Source organism: Cryptotermes secundus, unplaced genomic scaffold (assembly GCF_002891405.2).
Source record: "Cryptotermes secundus unplaced genomic scaffold, Csec_1.0 scaffold29, whole genome shotgun sequence".
NCBI lineage: Eukaryota > Metazoa > Arthropoda > Insecta > Blattodea > Kalotermitidae > Cryptotermes > Cryptotermes secundus.
Window position 1 is genome coordinate 553,992 of NW_019719356.1, and position 19,043 is coordinate 573,034.

A 19,043-nucleotide genomic window follows, 5' to 3' on the forward strand; every position below is an offset into this window, starting at 1 on the left:
AGACATCGACAGGTGGTCGTTATTGAGTTAGTGATGGACACGTGACGGCCACAGGCAAGGTTTCAACTCTCCGTTAATGCGGGTCACTTGTGACTTTCGTAAAAATGCTGCTTCGAGGAAAATTCTCTGCAATTCAAGCCAGAATGTTTGTCTTTCCACCATTTGTCTAGAAGCGTAAAGGTTGAAGGGTACAGAACCCAAAATGAATGATAGGAAATAGACTTTCCACATACTTACCAATCTCCTCTCTCAATTCTACCCATTATAGTCTCAATATATTAAAGAAAACACGTTTAACTGAACTAATAAACATTATTTCTTTAGCAAATTTTACTAATTATTGACAAAATTTTAATATATTTAAACATTTTAACCTATATGTATTTGGAAGTATGTGCATTTATATGTATTTACTTGAAATTCACATGTTAAGGGCAGTAGCAAACGGATCCGTTACGTAAAATACTCAGTAACGAGCACTGGCACATTTTATTGTTTATAAAACGCCTGATGTCGCTCAAAACAACCGAAACATGTAGCCTAGTAACATTTAAACAAACATCAATTATTGAAAATATAAAGTTATAATTTACGGATATACCACATCCTAGAAAGAGAGTGTTTCAAACCAGAGCGTTGAGTAGAATATTCGGACCTAAGCCGGAGAAAGTAACAGGAGAATGGAGAAAGTTCCATAAAGTTTACTCCTAACCAGATGTTTTAAGATGATCAAATCAAAAAGTATGAGATGCATATAGCATAAGATAAACACGAGGGAGGACAAAGATGAATGTAAAATTTTGATGGAGAAACCTGAAAGCAGAAACCAATTTCGAAGAGACTTGCGTACATGTGAGGATAATATTAAATTGGATTTTATAGGAAGTGAATGGAAGGGAATGAGATGGGTACATGTTCAGGATTGGAACCAATGGTGGGCTCTTGTGAACACGTTAATTTATATTCGGGTTCCATAAAGGGTAAGAAAGTTATTGACTAGCTGAGGAATTGTCGCTTCTGGAGAGTGATTCAACTCAATGGACAAAATTAGTTAGGTAGTTACAGGAGCACACAGAATGTAATATAGTTACAGTATCGAACACAAATGTACTTTCGTGCTAGTGGTCATATTCTGAAGTCACAAACTGACCGCTAGTAGGCCTGTCACGTACAGAATCCGCACGCGAGAGACAAATCTCATTTTATACTCTATGAGATCTGTGGTCTTCAAGGCAGTAAAATGTAGCCTGAATTCGTCTGACACCGTCTAAACTGGTAGATATTTATTAAGATTGCTTCGAATTTTGGAGTTCAATTACTTTATTTCTACGTCATGTGACGGAGGAAATGTGATGAGGGTTGCCAACTTTAACAAATTTCCTCTTCAAATGGAATCGAAATTCTCACAGTCGTATCTTCTGGTATGTGATGCGCAGTGCTATCTGGAACAAGTTTACCGGTGTTTATCGCCTCTATATTCAGGGTAGAAAGTTTTATTTTCTTTTAAAAATATAACGTATAAGAACAAAAAAAAATTCATAGTTTTAGTCCGAAAGCAAACTATACCCACCTAGCCACCGCCGCTTGTCGGCGAAGTTAGTGCCAACTTTTGCGGATAGAGGGTGTCGCGTGGTCAGCGCAACGGATCCCCACCGCCGTTAATCTTGGTCTTCTAGACCGGAGCCGCTATTTCCTTGAAATAGCTCCTCAATTATCTTCACGAGGCTGAGTGGACCTCGTTCCAGACCCACTACTTCTCAGAAAATCTGGTAGCGAGGTGAGTCGAACCCGGACCTCTGGATCTGTAGCCAGGCTGACCACTAGACCACAGAAGCGGTCGAAGATACAATGTATACAAATATTAAATAACATATTCCACTTTAATAGAGCCTTCTGTTATTAACGTTAAAGTACCTTGTGCGACTCTTGTATGACATGTATTGTCGGATATGCATGCATGTGCATAGTCATATGAATATTCATGCTATTGGTTTCATAACCCAGATCATGTTAGGACATTCCAAATCATCACACTCGGCAGATTTCTTTATCTACTCCTTTTGGAACTGTCAATACGAAATCCTTAGTTACCGCAGCTGCTAACTCTCGGTCGTTAATATTTTACATGAATTCAAGCCATGTATCAGGTCACGTACTAGCGAGCAGTCTAGTCATTAGCCTATTAGCAACTGCTCACGCTGGTTCTTCGCTCGCGGATTTTCTTCTTTTTTCTTTTACCCTGAAGATAAAGGAGATACGTTCCTACGAAACGTCGGTTAACACAGTATCTACACGGCGCCACACCCCACAAGACTGCTTTTTTCATTGTCACGGCCTTACAAACTTCAAATCTTACATTTTGAGACATGTTACGCACATAATGAGTACCTCACTCATAGAACTAAAAGTGTGGACAAATTTCAGGACTGTTTAAGGGCTGAATTTGGTATATACACGCAGTGATTCGGAAATGATAAATTGCATTCATCAAACGTGCAAAATGTCACATGACAGGACGTTCGGTTCACCCGCCTTTAACATACATATATAGGTCCTAGTAATTGGTGAACTGTACTGGGAGAGATTTGATGATTGAAGACGCGGTCTCATAAGTAGTGACGTTTCGATAATTTGAAATGTGATCAAAATGTGATTAATTGTATTTTTATTAACGTCGAACGGTGATAACCATAACAAGCGGTTAGACGCGCCCACAGTTCGAAATGTTCCTTTAGAGTGTGGACTAGAAAAGAGCTCCGAACGTGGATGTTTATGGATTTTTGTATCGTTGGTTGAGAGCGGGCAGCAACTCGGACTCATATTCTAGGGGTCTCGTGTTCAGGCCTTTAGACCGGCAGACCCGAATGAGACAATTCGTTGTTATCCTAAGCACCCCAGACAAATACTGGGATAGCACCTCAAATTATAGACCTCTACCAATCATTCTATAACTAGTTGGTCTATTGGCTGAGCTACTGTCAGCGTTGCAAAATAAGCGGCAAATAAACTACAAAATTATCTTTGTACCATGTGATGGACCAAAACAAAATAGAGAAGGACAAAGGGAAGAAGGAAGATAGAAAAGAGAGAAACAGAAAGCAAGAAAGAAATAGGGAAAGGGAAATATAGAAAAGGAAGGTAAAAGAAAAGAAGGAGAGAAGAATATGCGACTGAAAGAGGAAGAGAAGGAATAATACGGACAAAAGAGAACACAGAATATAACAAAAATAAATATTTATAAATAACACTAGGCAGGAAGGAAGAAAGAAACAGGTTAGAGGAGTAAAAGGAAAGAAATATCTGCCCTGAAGATGGCAGCAGAGTTAGTGTCCATATATCAAAATTGCATAGCCTTGTATCTAAAAGTAATTCCTCTTCCTATCAAAATAAAGCGACAGAAGAAAGAGCATTTTATACAAAAGAGAAACAAGCAATGAAAACAAAATATTTTACTGTATTGCCACGTGTATGAGTGACTATAGCCAGAGTTTGGATTGGTAATTGGATTTATTGAACACTTACAAATCTTAACGACACGTAACTGCAGTGATATCATTAATTCACACACTCTGTAGTTCACTACAGCACATACTAGGCCTTCTCGGCCGGTTGTATCTTCAACGGTCTTTGCCTAGGAACGGCTTCCAACACCGTAGCTTCCCCAATTTCCATTCTCACGTTCATCCTGGCCGGCGATTATCTCACAACTAACGAAGTTCTAGAATTCTCCTGCTTAAAACACCTCGGCACTGACAGAATAGAAAGCACCGCTTCCAACAATTATTTTATTGTGGAGTCACGCGGCTTTCTCTCGGACCGCGTAGAGAACAAGCTTCTCATTTCATTAGGGCGTGTTAAGAATCTGTTGCCTAGCAACGGAAGTTGTTTACGTTCTAATTACTTAGAAACTGGTCTGCATGCTACAGTCCTTAACTAATTAAGCACTGTTGACCTCGGCATAATTGGAGGTGAGTGGTTAGCTTCACGCTCCGGCTGCTTTACCCCCTGAGGCTGTGGGGGCCCCAGAGACTCTATGGATGATATGGAGAAAAGAAAATCCTTGCCGCACCGGGAATCGAACTCCGACCCCTTGGTCGTCCAGCTCGTAGACAGTCGTTATAGCGATTGGGCTTTCCCGGCTCATCTTCATGCTACAAAATGCACACTTAAGCTTCTTCTGAATGTAATCACCGCTGGAAGTGAGGCACTTGGCGCTTCCGGAAGTAAGTCTCTGTAGGAATATGCCAATAGCAAGTCTGCAGCCTGTGAGCTTGTAGAATGAATGTAATTCCCTGAATGGCAACAGCAGCTGAAAGAAGTCCATCGGTCTTCTGGGTTGTAACGCTGTGTACTTCGGACAGAGTCCAATGTTTCGGAGTAATATGTCTCTTCCTTCTTCACGATCGAAGAGTACGTCAAGCGAGAAAGGAGGAGAAGCAGGCAGGAACTCAGAATCAGTGTGCGAAATTCCCTCGTCACTTGTAGCTTCATCACAGACGGAGCCTTGCAAGTTGCAACAGAGGATCGTAAGCCTGTCCCGTGGGAAATTTGTCTTGGCTTCGGACTGCCTCTACTGTACCTGGGGCGGCTGTAAAGCACTGCTGACCAGGGAACCCAAGTGGCCTTGTGAGCGCTGGAAGTCGTAACTCGTTGCGCCCTGCCTCGTATCTTTGGCTGCTGAAGTTATCGGAGAAGAAGATGGACAAGTGAATGGAAGGATAGCTATATAGAAACATAGACAGACAGACAGATAGATGGATGGATATACAGACAGACAGACAGATAGCTAGATAGACAGACAAACAGACAGATAGATAGACAGAAACCTAGATAGTTAGACAGAAATATAGATAGATGGATGGATAGACAGACAGATAGATAGACAGATATATAGATAGATAGACAGACAGACATATAGATAGATAGACAGACAGACAGGTAGATAGATAGATAAATAGACAGAGATAGATGGACAGACAGATATATAGACAGACAGGCAGATAGATAGATAAACAGACAGATAGATAGATAGACTGATAGACAGACAGACGGATAGATAGATGCATACATACCTACATATTTTTATAGCAATAGGGAAATTAATTTTATAATTAACACAGAGTGATCCGGGATAGTGCAGTAGGTATAGCGACTAGCTATGAGCTGGATGACCGAGGGGTCGGAGTTCGAGTCCCAGTGGGTTCAAGATTTTTCACTTCTCCGTGTCTTTCAGACCGGCTCTGGGGTCCACCCAACGTCCTATCCAATGGATACCGGGGGTATTTTCCCCAGGGTTAAAGTGGTCGGGGCGTGAAACTGACAACTCACCTCCAACTAGTGCAGAGGTCAAGAAAAAGTGGATCTATACATCCACTACCTATACGCCTTCATGTCCTAGTATTTACGTAGTTAAGTACAGGGAAAACTTTACCTTATTAACACATATGTATATCCACTATAGGGTGCGTGAATTGTAGAGGTTCGAGCTTGGCAACGGCAGAATGCACTTAAGACATAGCAGTACATAATAGGTAAATAGGTACATAGGCATTTATTTTATTTATGAAATGTAAAGCTCTCCCGCTAACAGGCCGTGAAGGCCCATAGGGTTGTGAAAAGTCAAGGCTCCTTCATTTTCTACACAATTGGCTCACAGATGGCAGTGAGATTGTCAGCCTTACGCGCCGGCCGCCCTTTACCCCCAGGAAGATTCCTGGTACTCATTCCTGCTAGAGGCTGAGTCGACACTACGACCATAGTGCGACTTTAAAGATTAGGTCAATTGAAAAATGTAATGATCTAATTGGGAATCGAACCCACTACATTCCAGCTTGTAGCAGAGTGCCTCAACCAACTACGCTATCGCATGGCCCATTTATTTTATTTTTGTTCTCACTATCTTAAACGGTGCAGTGCCAAAACTTAGGATGATTAATGAATATTGAACTTTGTGTGCTAATTATTCTAATTCACTGAAAGTGTCGATGAATAAAACAAAAACATACTCCGTGGCCTGTAGTCCAAAAGCGAAATATACCGTCATTAAATAAACAATAAATAAATATAGTATATAACAGACCATCTTTTCGGAGAATATTCTGGATCCATTTTCAGAAGAAGTACCTGAATATAGAAGCAGCATATTCCTCCGAAACGTTGACTTCAGCTTACCAGGCTGCACGGTGTCACAATCCAGAGTATTGAAATAAGATATATAACAGTCGCAAGCAACTGAAAATTTATCAAGAAATTAACTCTATGTTTCTTCCATTGGTTTTTCCTCTCCTACAAAGAGACCTATAAAAATGGACTATTCTTTGTTTCAGATTCTTGTGGGATGTGTGACAAGAGCGAGAGGGAATACACATCAGTGTAGCCAACCTCTGAAATTTGCCAGCGCTTCTCCAGTATAAGGAAAAGGTCAGTTAAAATTTTCGAGTCAAAATCTGCATAGAATGAATGTCGTATTTTAATTGTTTTGCCTCACTACAGATAAATTCAAGGGTAATTCAGATGATGGCGGGCGTTATTGTAGCTTTTGTTTATTTAATGACTCTTTCTCAATTACATAAGACGTGCAGAGTCAAATGTAATGATGTTTAAGATGTTAAATCAGAAAGTATTGTAGAAGTGTTTACATATTTTCAGCCCCCCCCCCCCCATTGATGATTACGCTTACAATCTTCACGAAGTCAGACCTTTGTTGTAGCGACTCATTTGACCTTCACTATTCAGTTTTCTTTCGCCATTAATGGCATCTTCATGGTTGCAGCCTTTGCTACATGTAACAAAGAACAACAGTATATGAAGTTTTGCAAGAATTCCCTTGTAACATATTAGAAGATAGAACCTATTTTCCTGAGCTTCGCAAGGAAGGGCTTTAAGATATAGGAAACCGAGACCATAGTGACGCTAATCACAAGACCGCGATTACAATATTTTCAGAGGCTGACGGTGATAGACGCTGTCAGTTATCCATCTATATTCTTCAAGCTCCATCGTCTCTGTAATGTGACTGTTGCTTCTGAACTTTCCCAGAAACTACAGGCAAAAGCAAATGTTCTACGATGTTGTCACTTGTGTAATTGGATTGGGAATTGTATTTATTGAAGGCTTACAGATCTTAATTACAGGCAAATATAGCAATATTGCTAATTTATACACTCTGCAGTTAACTACGGCACGCACAAACCTTTCTCTGTCCACTTGATCTTCACCGGTTGTCGCCTGGTAACGGCTTTCAACACCGTAGCTTCCTCAGCTTACGTGTTAAAGTCGTTATTGGCCGGCCACTGTCTCACAGCTCACTCATTGCTCCAATTATGTAACTCTCAGGCCATCTCACACCGACCTCCTACTCTTCTTGCTACTCTCTAAGGCTCTCTCGTAATCGCAGATGTTCCTCGGCACGGCTCGCATAGAAAACACCTCTCCCAACAGTTCTTCTATTGTTGCGTCACGTAGCTATCCCGTGGACCGCATAGAGAAAGCCATTCCTCTGTTTCTGTTTAAGATCATTACCTAGCAACGGCAGTTGCATATCGTCATTACTTAGCAACGGGTCTACACGCTACAGTATTACGAATTTCAGTCCGTAGTCCTCCTATGTGCGCTGTAGCCAGGCTGTTGAAGCGCTGTGCGCTGTTGTCAATGAGAATATATCTAGTTTAGGGGAGGGGGTTGTTATTCGCATACGTAATACCAATTTTCTGTTTTCAATTATATAAATAAGATTTTAACAATGCTACAAACCGGATTGCAGCTGGTTCGATTCCAGATGAGATCATTGGATTGTCCAATTGACCTAATACTTCCTGCCGAACTATGGCCCTGGGGTCGATTCAGCCTCTAACAGAAATGAGTAACCCCCTTCATGGGGGCAAAGACGGCCGGCGCGTAAGGCTGACAACCTAACCGCCATCTGTGAGCCGATTGTCTAGAAAATGTGGGAACCTCGACGTCTCACAAACCTGTGGGCCTTCAAGCCTGTTTAACTTACTTAGTTTTTGATATACTCGTACCACTTTTTTAAGTATCACTGTATTTTTAGTTGTTTTAAATGAAAGCTCCATACTGCTCTTTACTATTTTTTTTTCTTGTACAGTAAAAACCGTATATGTCGGCAGGATAAAATTAGATCCTTGAATCGTGATTTATTATTTTAATTATATGACCAAGCGTTTCTCTGCGGACTTCCTATAAATATTACATGTTATTATTTAGCACGAGAGATCATGTCCAGGCCTTCACCTGTTAATATTCGAAATTCAATCACGAAACGTAAGTGAGATATAACGTCGTTTTTGTTGTGGTGGCGCCTGCAGTTTCATTTTGCTCCGGTAGAATGCTCTGCTTCCAACATTGTGACAATGAGATTAAAAATGGCATCATGAAGTCTGGTCATGTCTCCAGCCTACATCCCACTCCTATGACGTGGGCAGGCAAGCCAAACACCTGGGAGCGCCACTGTTTTATGGATGGCGACTGTTCTTCGAGGTCAGGGACGTTGCAAACCTCAGTGTCTCCACGGTCAACAACTAATTACACTCTCGACCCTCCGTCACGAGCAGGTCAACAATTTTTTTTTAACTTTGTCACACTAGCAACATGTTCAGAGACTGTCGTTAAAACCATCACTGATGTCGTAATTCTTAAGAGTTGTATTATCTATCAGTGTGGTATAGCGGTGTCCTACACTTGTATTCTGTTCGAATCCTGGCCGAGACACAAATTATCTTGAAAAGATTTTCATGGTTTTCTTCAGTCCCTCCAGGCATATTCCGGGAAATTACTTATTAGGTCACTACCATATCCTTCCAAAATCATAATTCAGCAGCTGCCCTACCGTCCGATAATATAGGCTTCGACAGAGTCTATAAAATCATCACCTCTCACCCGGAAAAAGACTGTACATATGACTCCGAAATAAGGGTCAGAATATGGGCTGGAAAGCAACAGGAATTAATTTTGTTATGTTATCTGGGAGACGGGTGAACGTCAACCGACGTTTCGAAAGGAAATATCGCCTGCATCTTCAGGGCCGAAGAATAAACCAAGGAAGAAACTTAGCTCAGAATTATTTACTGCTCACTTCACGCTGGTTTCCTGTTCAGGTCGTTCTTGTACTCTTTAAGATTGAGGCAACATGTTTCTCCTAAACGTCGATAGAATTTCACCAGAATACACGGCGTTATATCCTAACAGACATATATGAGGATTTATTTTTAACATAAAAAGGGGACTAAAATCTCCATGGCGGAGATCTCGTTCAATACACAGGACTTCTCGTCTGTAAGATTGTCTGATGAATGTATGACGCGCGCTCAGGGACACTGCAGCTAGAGTTTTCCAGTGGCATGATGCTTAAACCAGGAACCACTGCGTTAACCCGCTGCAGCTGTTTCTGTCGTGTAGGAAGTGCCGATGAAGTTGCCGCTAGTCACTGCATGAAGCCACTCAGGCAGGTGCCATCTGTTGCAAGGATACACAGGTGCATTGTCTTGAGACGAAGCAATGTCAGCTTACTCAAATCTGTTATTAGTTCAGTGTAAGAACGGGTTATAGGTCCATGAAGCAAACAAGTTTGGAGTGTCTCTTTCTTGTTATAAATACTTTTTCATGATAAGTTGGTCTCTTGCCACCAGGCATGATGCGTCCTCAGATTGCGGATAGAGAAGATGGCCTCCAGGTACGGAGAGTACTCTTACTTACTTACTCATGGAGCTGAGCCCTTCCTGAGGAGCCGCCAATTCTGCAGCTACTCAAGAATTTCCCAGCATTTTATGGAACCCGAAGGTTCATCACCGTGTTCACAAGAGCCCTCCACTGGTCCCTATCCTGAGCCAGATCTATCCAATCCATACCATCCCATCCTATCTCTCTAAGATCCATTCTAATATTGTCCACCCACCTACGCCTTGGTCTTCNCCAGGTATGGAGAGTAGCTGCGAATATACTGGATAAGCAGTCGCTGATAGCCGACAATGGGTGGTCCTCCAGATTGGAAGTTGGACAAGGGGTTAACAATCCCTCACCTTAAAAATATTGTTACGAAATATTACACGGGGCATAGGATTCTTTGGGTGTCACAGGGGTAGGAGTTTCGCTTTGGACTGGAGTCAGGAGGGAGATCGGTGGAGGGCCCTTGTGAACACAGTAATGTGCCTTCGGGTTCCAAATAATTTCGGAAAAGTTCTAGAGAAGCTGAGCGACTGACGGTTTCTCACGAAGTGGTGAAATACGTGCAGTTGCTTTAGATAGTCAGATTTTGTTTATTCGTACAATATTGTTAGAGATAATTAGATAAGCCACTTTATTTAATGCATGGGATAGAGTTTATCCCCAGAATCTAAAGTTACAAAATGAATAAACTCTTGGCCTTTCACGAAACCTTCAGGTTCATTACAGTGTTTACAAGAGCCTGCCACTTCTTTCTGTCCTGAGCCACGGTAATCCCATCAAAACCCATGAAATCTGTTTCTTATGGTCAATTTTAATACTATTCTCCCACGTAAGCGTAGTTATCGAGAAGTTCTGTCAGGTAGTAAACTTTCTGATTGGCCACGCTATAGCTCAAGCGGTTAGTCGCTGGTTTCCCACCCCTGCGGCCCGCGTTCGATCCCGGGGTCTGGTCAAGTGGGATTTGTGGTGCACAAATTGGCGCTGGGGCAGGTTTTCTTCGAGTACTTCGGTTTCCCCTGCCAATCTTCATTCCACCAACTGCTCCACAATCACTCTCACCTATCATCTGGGGCTGTTACAAAAGGCCAGATGTGGCCGCAGTAAAAGGGACTTAGTATCACCCCACTAGCAATAAAGAAAACCCTTCTGATTTGTATTTGGGAGACGCCCTGTACGAATCTCAGCTGAGGCATTAACTGCCCTCAGTCTTCTTCGCAGTTTTCTTAAGTCTCTCCTTGAGAATGTCGGATTTATGCCTTAAACAGGCCATGAACGCTTTCGCCTATATAATTTTCAATTCATCATTTATCTGGTACAGCACCACTCGGCCCTGATTAGTCTGAGCTACTCACAGCGCCGTTAAATAAATTATTAAATATTTTTAATTCGCTCAGTGGGGAGTCAAACTGGGTCCACTCGGCACGGCGGCCACTGATTGGCCTATTGTAGCCTGTCCCGGGGGATTATGATGATGATGAGAATTTGGTGGAATGAAGATTGGCAGAGGAAACCGAAGGACTCGGAGATAACCTGCCACAGCGCCACTTTGTCCACCAAAAATCCCATTTGACCAGTCCCGGGATCGAAACCGCGCCTCCGCGATGGGAAGCCAGCGACTAACCGCCTAAGCTATTAGTCTAGATATTAAGAAGTAGACTCTTGTATGCAGTTTCTCCGACCAAAATGCATGCAAAGTAATTATATTAGTTCAATCTCGCAACTCTGTTCACACGTTTAAATTCTATCTGTTTGTAATAGGTGAAGATTAAGGGAAATATTTATCGTGTGAATATCGTCCGTTTTATAGCTTAACCCCCCATGCATTCATTCCACAACAAATTCTATTGACTTACTCCTGATGTCCATGGCAACGCGATTTCGAAGGCGAAACAATTGAAAAGCGATAAGCAAAGGATGCTTTAGCCATGGTTTCCACCTTTTGAACGAGTTTCCATGGCAACAGTCAGGCGGGTGTAGTGATATTACTGTAGCTGGGATCCATATCAAGATTGTAAGGCTATTTATTTTGGAAAGGGTGGAACGAGCTCTATTTATTACGAAGGTGAATCTCATCGAACAGTGTGGTTCAGTTGGTACCAATTATTTCCACAGTCTCACGTGCAATATTAACGCTCTATAAAATTTATTAAAGGCTATAGCTTTTAATACTTTTTATAGAGCATTAGTATTGCACGTGAGACTGTGGACCTAATTGATACTAAGTGAAAACTGTAACAGGATGCTATAATATAATATTGTGGTCCAGTTCTTTTTGTTCCTGTTTCATATTTAAAAGGTTCTATATTCAAATTTCGTCCCTACACAGTATTCTGTGGGGGCACGTATTAGCACAGTTGTTTGAGACTCTATATTACAAGCCAGAAGGTAGTGGGTTCTATTCCCTATGAATTCACTAGATGTTTCAATTTATCTAATTTTTCCAGCCGCACTATAGTCTGGAGCCGACTTAGTCTCTAAACAAAATGATTATCAGGAATCTTCCGGCGGATAAAGGACGGCCGAAGCTTAAGGCTGACAACCTCACAACTACCTTTGAGCGGATTATCTAGAAAACGTAGGAGACTCGACGTCTCACAATCCTATGGGCCTCCACGTCCTGTTACAGGGATAGCTTTACTTTTTTTTTTACAGAGTGTCCTGTGGTTTTCGTCAGTTTTCCTAAGAACCAGCTCTGTGACATAATTTAGTTTTCAGGTCCTCAGACTGAGGTGTTCCACAAGACTTGAAAGTCTCCAGTTCGAATATGGGAGAAGATTTAAACATGTGTCAATAATGTAAATTCTTCCTGCCATGTATTTTCCAGTATGAAGGACAGGAGAAGTAAAGGGCGCAGAAAGTAGAAGAGAATATTGGAAAGAACATGGAAGAAAAGTAAGATATAAAGAAGGGGAAGAAGGAAGTAATGAGAGAACTTTAAGAAGGAGGTTTATACAAGAGGGAAGAAGAAATTATATGAAACTAAAGAGGAGAGGGTGAAGCAAATAAAAATAAGGAGGAGAGAGTTAAGGGAGAGAAGATGGAAGATATGAAAAGGGATACAGAGAGGAGAGAAAATTAAGGATGGGAAGAAGAGGAGAAGAGAAAAGGGGGAAGAAGTGCACAAATTTAGGGAGTGGAAGAATGTAATTGATGATACTAAGAATATAAGAAGGAAGGGGATAATATTAAAATTGAGAGAGGAAAAATGAGAAGATAGAAAAGGAGAATACTAAGAGCGAGAGGAGGAAAGAAACAGAGAGAATGAGGAAGCGACAAGACTGAGAAGGGGATGGATAAAATAAAGAGTGAATATTAGAAGAAAGGGGGACAAATACATGACAAAAAGAATAAGAACGGAAGAAAAACTAGAAAAGAACCAGAAGACATCAAGAAAAGAGTTGCTGTATCGTCTTCGTATCTTTAGAGTTCAGAAAGCCATTGCTCACTAAACATTTATCATTCTTCAGTCGCTGTATCTCAAAGAGAAGGGAAAAATGCACGCGGAAATTTAAAAAAGTCAGCAGACCTTCAGATATTTCTGATCTTCGAGATTAGGCGGCATTACGAACAGAGTTCTCCCAAATCCATTTATCAAGTTGCCTCCGTATTGTGCCACTTACAGTGCACCTTTATAATCCGTACTGAGGGGCCTGATGCATTTGGAATGTACCCAAGCTGAAATTCATCGCAGTGACATCCAAAGTAAGGTCGTAAATAAACACCCTCTGTCGGAAACACCTTCGACTGCACGTCATATCTCGAGTAGGCAACCTAACGGAGAAAAATTCCTACGTGTTGCATAGCCACGCGTCGTGTTTTGAAAACATAATCTAATAGTACATAAAATTTCGTGATGATGGCATATTTTTTTTTTAATTCGCTTAGTGGGGGGTTGAGTCCAGCTGGGTCCACTCGGCACAACGGCCACTGATTGGCCAATTGTAGCCTGCCCCGGGTAAGTATGATGATGGAGAATTTGGTGGAATGAAGATTGGCAGGGGAAATCGTAGTACTCGGAGATAATTTACTCCAGCGCCACTTTGTCCACCACAAATTCCACTTGACGGGATTTGGGATCGAACCCGGGCCGCCGCGGTGGGAAGCCAGCGACTAACCGCTTGAGCTATGACGCGGTCCATGGTCCTGTTTCATCTAAACACTGACCCGCTATTTATTTAAAAATACAAAATTCCGAAGGTAGGGAGTAGCTCAGTCGGTTGGGTCCAGCTGAGCAGATATTACCTGAAGACCGAAACAGAGTCCTGTCTCCGAAATGTCGCGTTTCTATGTAGAAAGCAGGGTGGTGTGTTAGAAAAAGACAAGACGATGGATACTGTCAACAGACATACAGAGTGATCATAAATTATTTTCGGGATTTCCGTAGCCTATAATTTTCAAACCAGACAATAAAATAAAACTGCCCTCCCAGATTGACAATTATAGACTACTAAGACCCCGACAATAATTCAGAATCATATTGTGCTATATATAAAAATCTAATGGATTTATAATAATGGCATAATTACCTGCACAAGAGAATGATAACTACGCAACCTCAGAGACGTTTCGGAAGTAGTATTCATTTATCAATGGCTCTACATTCACATTTAAATTTCGTAATCCTGAACACAATATTTAGGACTCCTTAGACGGGGGATCAGCCCGTCACAAGGCTTCTACCTACACATAGGAATAGCACGAACATGAACGCACACAGACATCCATGCCTCGAGTGGGATTAGAACCCAAGATCCCAGTGCTCGAACGGGCGAAGACGGTTCATGCCTTAGACTGCGCGGCCACTGTGTTCTGCTCAAAAACAGAAGAAGAAAAAGGAATTGAATAAGGCCATAGCTCAAGCGGTTAGTCGCTGGTTTCCCGGGCGGGTTCGATCCCGGGTCTGGTCAAGTTGGATTTGTGATGGACAAAGTGACGCTGGGGCAGTTTTCCTCCGAGTACTTCGGTTTCCCCTGCCAATCTTCATTCCACCAATTGCTTAACAATCGCCTTCACCTATCATCTGGGGCTGGTACAATAGGCCAGAAGTGGCCGCAGTACAAGGGACTTAATCCCACCCCACTAGCAATAAAAGAAAATAAAAGCAGTGAAAAGGAAGGAAACTAATATAAATAAAGCATGACGGAATTAGAAGAAGGGGGAACTAACAAAAGAATGAACAACAAAAGAGAATGAAGTAACAAAACTAACTGACCGAATGAACTAAATTTGTTCTTGAGGAATTCAAAGAGTTGCTGAGGTTGTCAAGCACTAAAATGAAGAGATATTTTTGCGGTAAGATATTCTGCTATACATCAATGCTTCTGGAGAGGAAGCGTCAACTAAGGCAATCAGACTTTTGACGCCTTCTTCAGGAATAAATCTGACAATCGGTCCTAAAATTATCCATATGGAGTCCTATATTCCGTCATTTAAAGCCAATCCTTATATAATGTAGATATTTTGCAAGAAATTTTAATTAAATTAGTAATATTTTCTGTATTATGCCATTATAATTTTTTGCAAAATTATAAAGAATCAGGTTTTAGGAACGCATTCCCATAAATACCATAATAACATAACGCAACATAACGCTGATTAGTGCTTCCTTTTCAAGCAAAACGTTAGCAACCAGTGTTAAACGGGGTATAACTGTTCCTGCATTATAACTTTAGAACCAGATGTTTTCATAAGAACGACATATTAGGAGCAAATATGCAAAGTTTCTAACCCACTGAACTGATATGCACATGTGGGGAATTTCTGAGGCGTCATGTATACTGGCCTAGTTTATACATACGACGTCATCTCAACATGGTGTCAACCATAGTTTGTTTTCATGTTACCATGGCGATTCCCGTGGGTGCTCTAAAACAAGTTGTGACCTATCTTTCTGCTACATTATTAAGCACGACATTCATCGTCACGGGAAGAACACGACGCTCGACTGACGACAGTAAGGAGGCAGGAACTCATGCGGGCAGTCATGTAGAGAATTAGGTCCAAGCAGATCATCGAACAGCTAAAATGTCACAGTGAAGGCTAAATCAACACAGAAGGCCACAGAAATGGGTACGGTGCATTTTTTACTCGAAGTAAATAAAATGAACACATAATAGGGAGGCGGCTTCCGTTATCTTTTCTTCATCCTCTTATCTAATGTCATGGAGTCAAAACGATTTAAGATGATACGTGGTGTGGATACTAACTAACTAACTAACTAACTGACGGCATAGAGCTTATCCTTTCTTGAGAACCCGCCAGGTGCAGCTACTCAAGAACTTCCCAGCATTTTATGGAACCCGAAGGTTCATTACCGTGTTCACAAGAGCTCTCCACTTCTCTCCAGTCTGAGCAACATCAATCCAGTCCATACAATTCCATTCTATCTTTCTAAGTCTATTTTAAGAGTGTTCATCAACCTACGCCTTGGTCTTACTAGTGGTCTCTTTCCTTCTGCTTTTCCCACAAATATCCTATATGCATTCCTCTTTTTCCTCATTCATTTCGGGACTGAATGGTAGCAAACATTTCCCGAATTTATTCTCCTCTTAATTGTGGATACTGGCTTACTTACTTACTTACTTATGGAGCTGAGCCCTTCTTGAGGAGCCGCCAATTGACAGCTACTCAAGAATTTGCCAGCATTTTATGGAACCCGAAGGTTCATTACCGTGTTCACGTAACTGATCCACTGGTCCATATCTTGAGCCAGATCAGTCCAATCCATACCGTCCCATCCTATCTCTCTAAGATCCATTTGTGGATACCAGCAGTGTCGTAAAATAACCCAGAATAGGAAGAGCACAATCTTCTGGAATATAACGCCTCGTAGTCCGCTCAGTCATCCGACGTTTCGGAGAAACATATCATATTCATCTTCTTTCAAGCTAGTATCTTATTCGGATTATTATTCGACCCTGCAGATGGAGTCTATATGTTCCTCCCGATACGTCGGTTGACTTTCAACGGACTACACGGCGTTATATGCCAGAAGATAGTACACTTCATAACAGCCGCTGTGAGGTCATCAACTTCTGCGATCGAGCATTGCAGTCTGTAGGCAGGTATTCAGTGAAGGAGCTTAGAGAAATATATAAAATATTTAAACGAAAGCTCTCACAACGTGATTATGACGAGTACTATCTTCTGGAATGTGCTCCCATGTAGCCTAGTAGAATTACACTGGCGTTTCGGAGCATCATACTGACTCCTTCTTCATGAAAGAAGAATCAGCTAAGGAAGGCACAAGACGTAGGCAGTAAGGAGCTCTGCTTACTGCCTGATTCTTGCTCGTTGCTTTGCTCGAATTTTGGCCTGAAAATGAATAAAATATAATCCTCCGAAACGTCTGCGCACTATAGGAACACATCGCTATATCTCAGAAGGTTGAGGAAGTTATGTGACTGATATTACTTTCAGTTCTTGTTAAGCACGAATATAATCGGTTCTTAAAATCTAAATATTTGTGACGATGTGCATTAATAAAAACATTATATTTCTGGATATTATCCATCGTCCTGTTTTTATTTAAAACCTACAACGTTTCGGAGACTGGTTTTTGTCTCCGTCTTCAGGTGGAACCTATTCAGTTGAGCCCAATCAATAGAGCTAGTCCCTATCTCCGGAACTGGGTAGGTTTTACCTGAAGACGGACAGAGAATCCAATTTCCGAAATATTTTGTTTTGAAATAAGAACAGGACGGTGTTTAGATGAAAACAGGACGATGGATAATGTCCAGAAACACAATATTTGTATTAATCGGTTCTTGTTTACTCTCTCAGTGGCACGATAGTCTTCAGTTTGAGGAAATGTTGATGAAACTACACAATATGTTCTGGAACTGGAGGAAACATCATTTCTGGGATCAATTTCAAAGGTCTGAAACATTACAAGTGTAGTTATTTGCGCGCTCCTGCAGCATCGAGTCAATTTTCTTTTCGTTTGCGTCAGCATAATTCTTTCACATCCATTCTGATATCTGCCAGTTTCCGGAACCTTGCCCTAGTTTCAGTTTAATTACTCCATATTGTTGGTGCAACAGTAGCGTTGAATTGTTAGCAGTGCAAGTCCTCATACAGACCGCGTGACCTCTTTTGTCACGTTAATGTTCGAACTTCGTCATAAAATCATACGCAGAAAAGGAGTAGAAGGAAACTGATTTCTTATTTTTGTCTCTCTACAAAATACGGAAAATATAAGAATTCTAATTCTAATCTCTCTCTTTTTTTATCTTGGTACAGAAAAAGCAAATTAGCTAAAAAAGTAAAGGTATTCCTGTAACAGGCCGTGAAGGCCCATAGGGTTGTGAGACGTCGAGGCTCCCACATTCTCTAGAAAATCGGCTAACAGATGGCGGTGAAATTATCAGCCTTGAGCATCGGTCTGACTTTACCCCCCCAGAAAGATTCCTGGTACTCATTTCTGTTAGCGACTGAGTCGACCCCAGGGCCATAGTGCGGCTGCAAGGATGTCAATCGAAAAAAAAAAAGATTTCTTCACCTAATGGGGTATCGAACCCGCGACCTTCAGCCTCAACCAACTACGTTACCACGTAATACAGCAATAGTATATATGGCCTTTGTTCTGGTCTGTTTATAGAATAAGGAAAGGAAAACAGCAATAAGCATGGGTTTCTTTCCTTCTCCTTTTCCCTGTTTCTCTATTCAGTATGCAAAGATGAGCAATCATAGAACAAAACATGAAAGCAAAGGCAGATATGAAATAAGATAGGGTGTTATAAGAAGTAGAACAGAATAAAATGTTGAATGAGATATAGACGGATGAATGAAAGGATGTATGACAGGATTGATTGATGGATACGTGAAAAGATAGATAGTTGTATAAAGAACCATCTAAAAGGCTGTTTACTGTAAACTCCACCTAAAAGCGTACATTCGCCTATTTTATGCCAGTTTTTATAATAAAATGGGACAAAATTCATTTTAGCAGAGTTTTTACTCCTGACAGATAAATTGATGAATTGGAAGCCGTGGAAAAGCAGAACGAATCATGGTTAGAAAACTCACACGAGGCGAAATACGTGTATTTCGAACTTCGCGTGGAAATCCTAGTTCTCCCGCTTGACACAAATTTTAATACGAAATTAAGTAAAACATGGGAACAAGTCAGAAATATCTTCATTGAATATACGTTTTAATAGTATTAAACTTAAAAAACTCACTCATGGAGCTGAGTCCTTCTTGAGAGGCCGCAAATTGTGCAGCTACTCAAAAACTTGCCATCATTTCATGGGACCCGTAAGTTCATTAGCGTGCTCACAAGAGCCCTCCACTGGTCCCTATCCTGAGCCAGATCAACCCTAGCAACGACCGCGGAAGAAACAACTATAAAAGGCTGCTAC

The 19,043-nt window shown here is 41.3% G+C and overlaps 1 protein-coding gene across 1 annotated transcript in view; it reads left to right on the plus strand.

The window, feature by feature from the left end:
* Positions 1–19,043, plus strand: part of LOC111864314 (potassium voltage-gated channel protein Shaw) — a 261,436-nt gene that overhangs the window by 127,371 nt on the left and 115,022 nt on the right. The window contains exon 3 of the mRNA XM_023851473.2: positions 6,327–6,420. The gene's annotated coding sequence lies outside the window, so the exon portion shown is untranslated. The remainder of the gene's footprint in view (positions 1–6,326; positions 6,421–19,043) is intronic.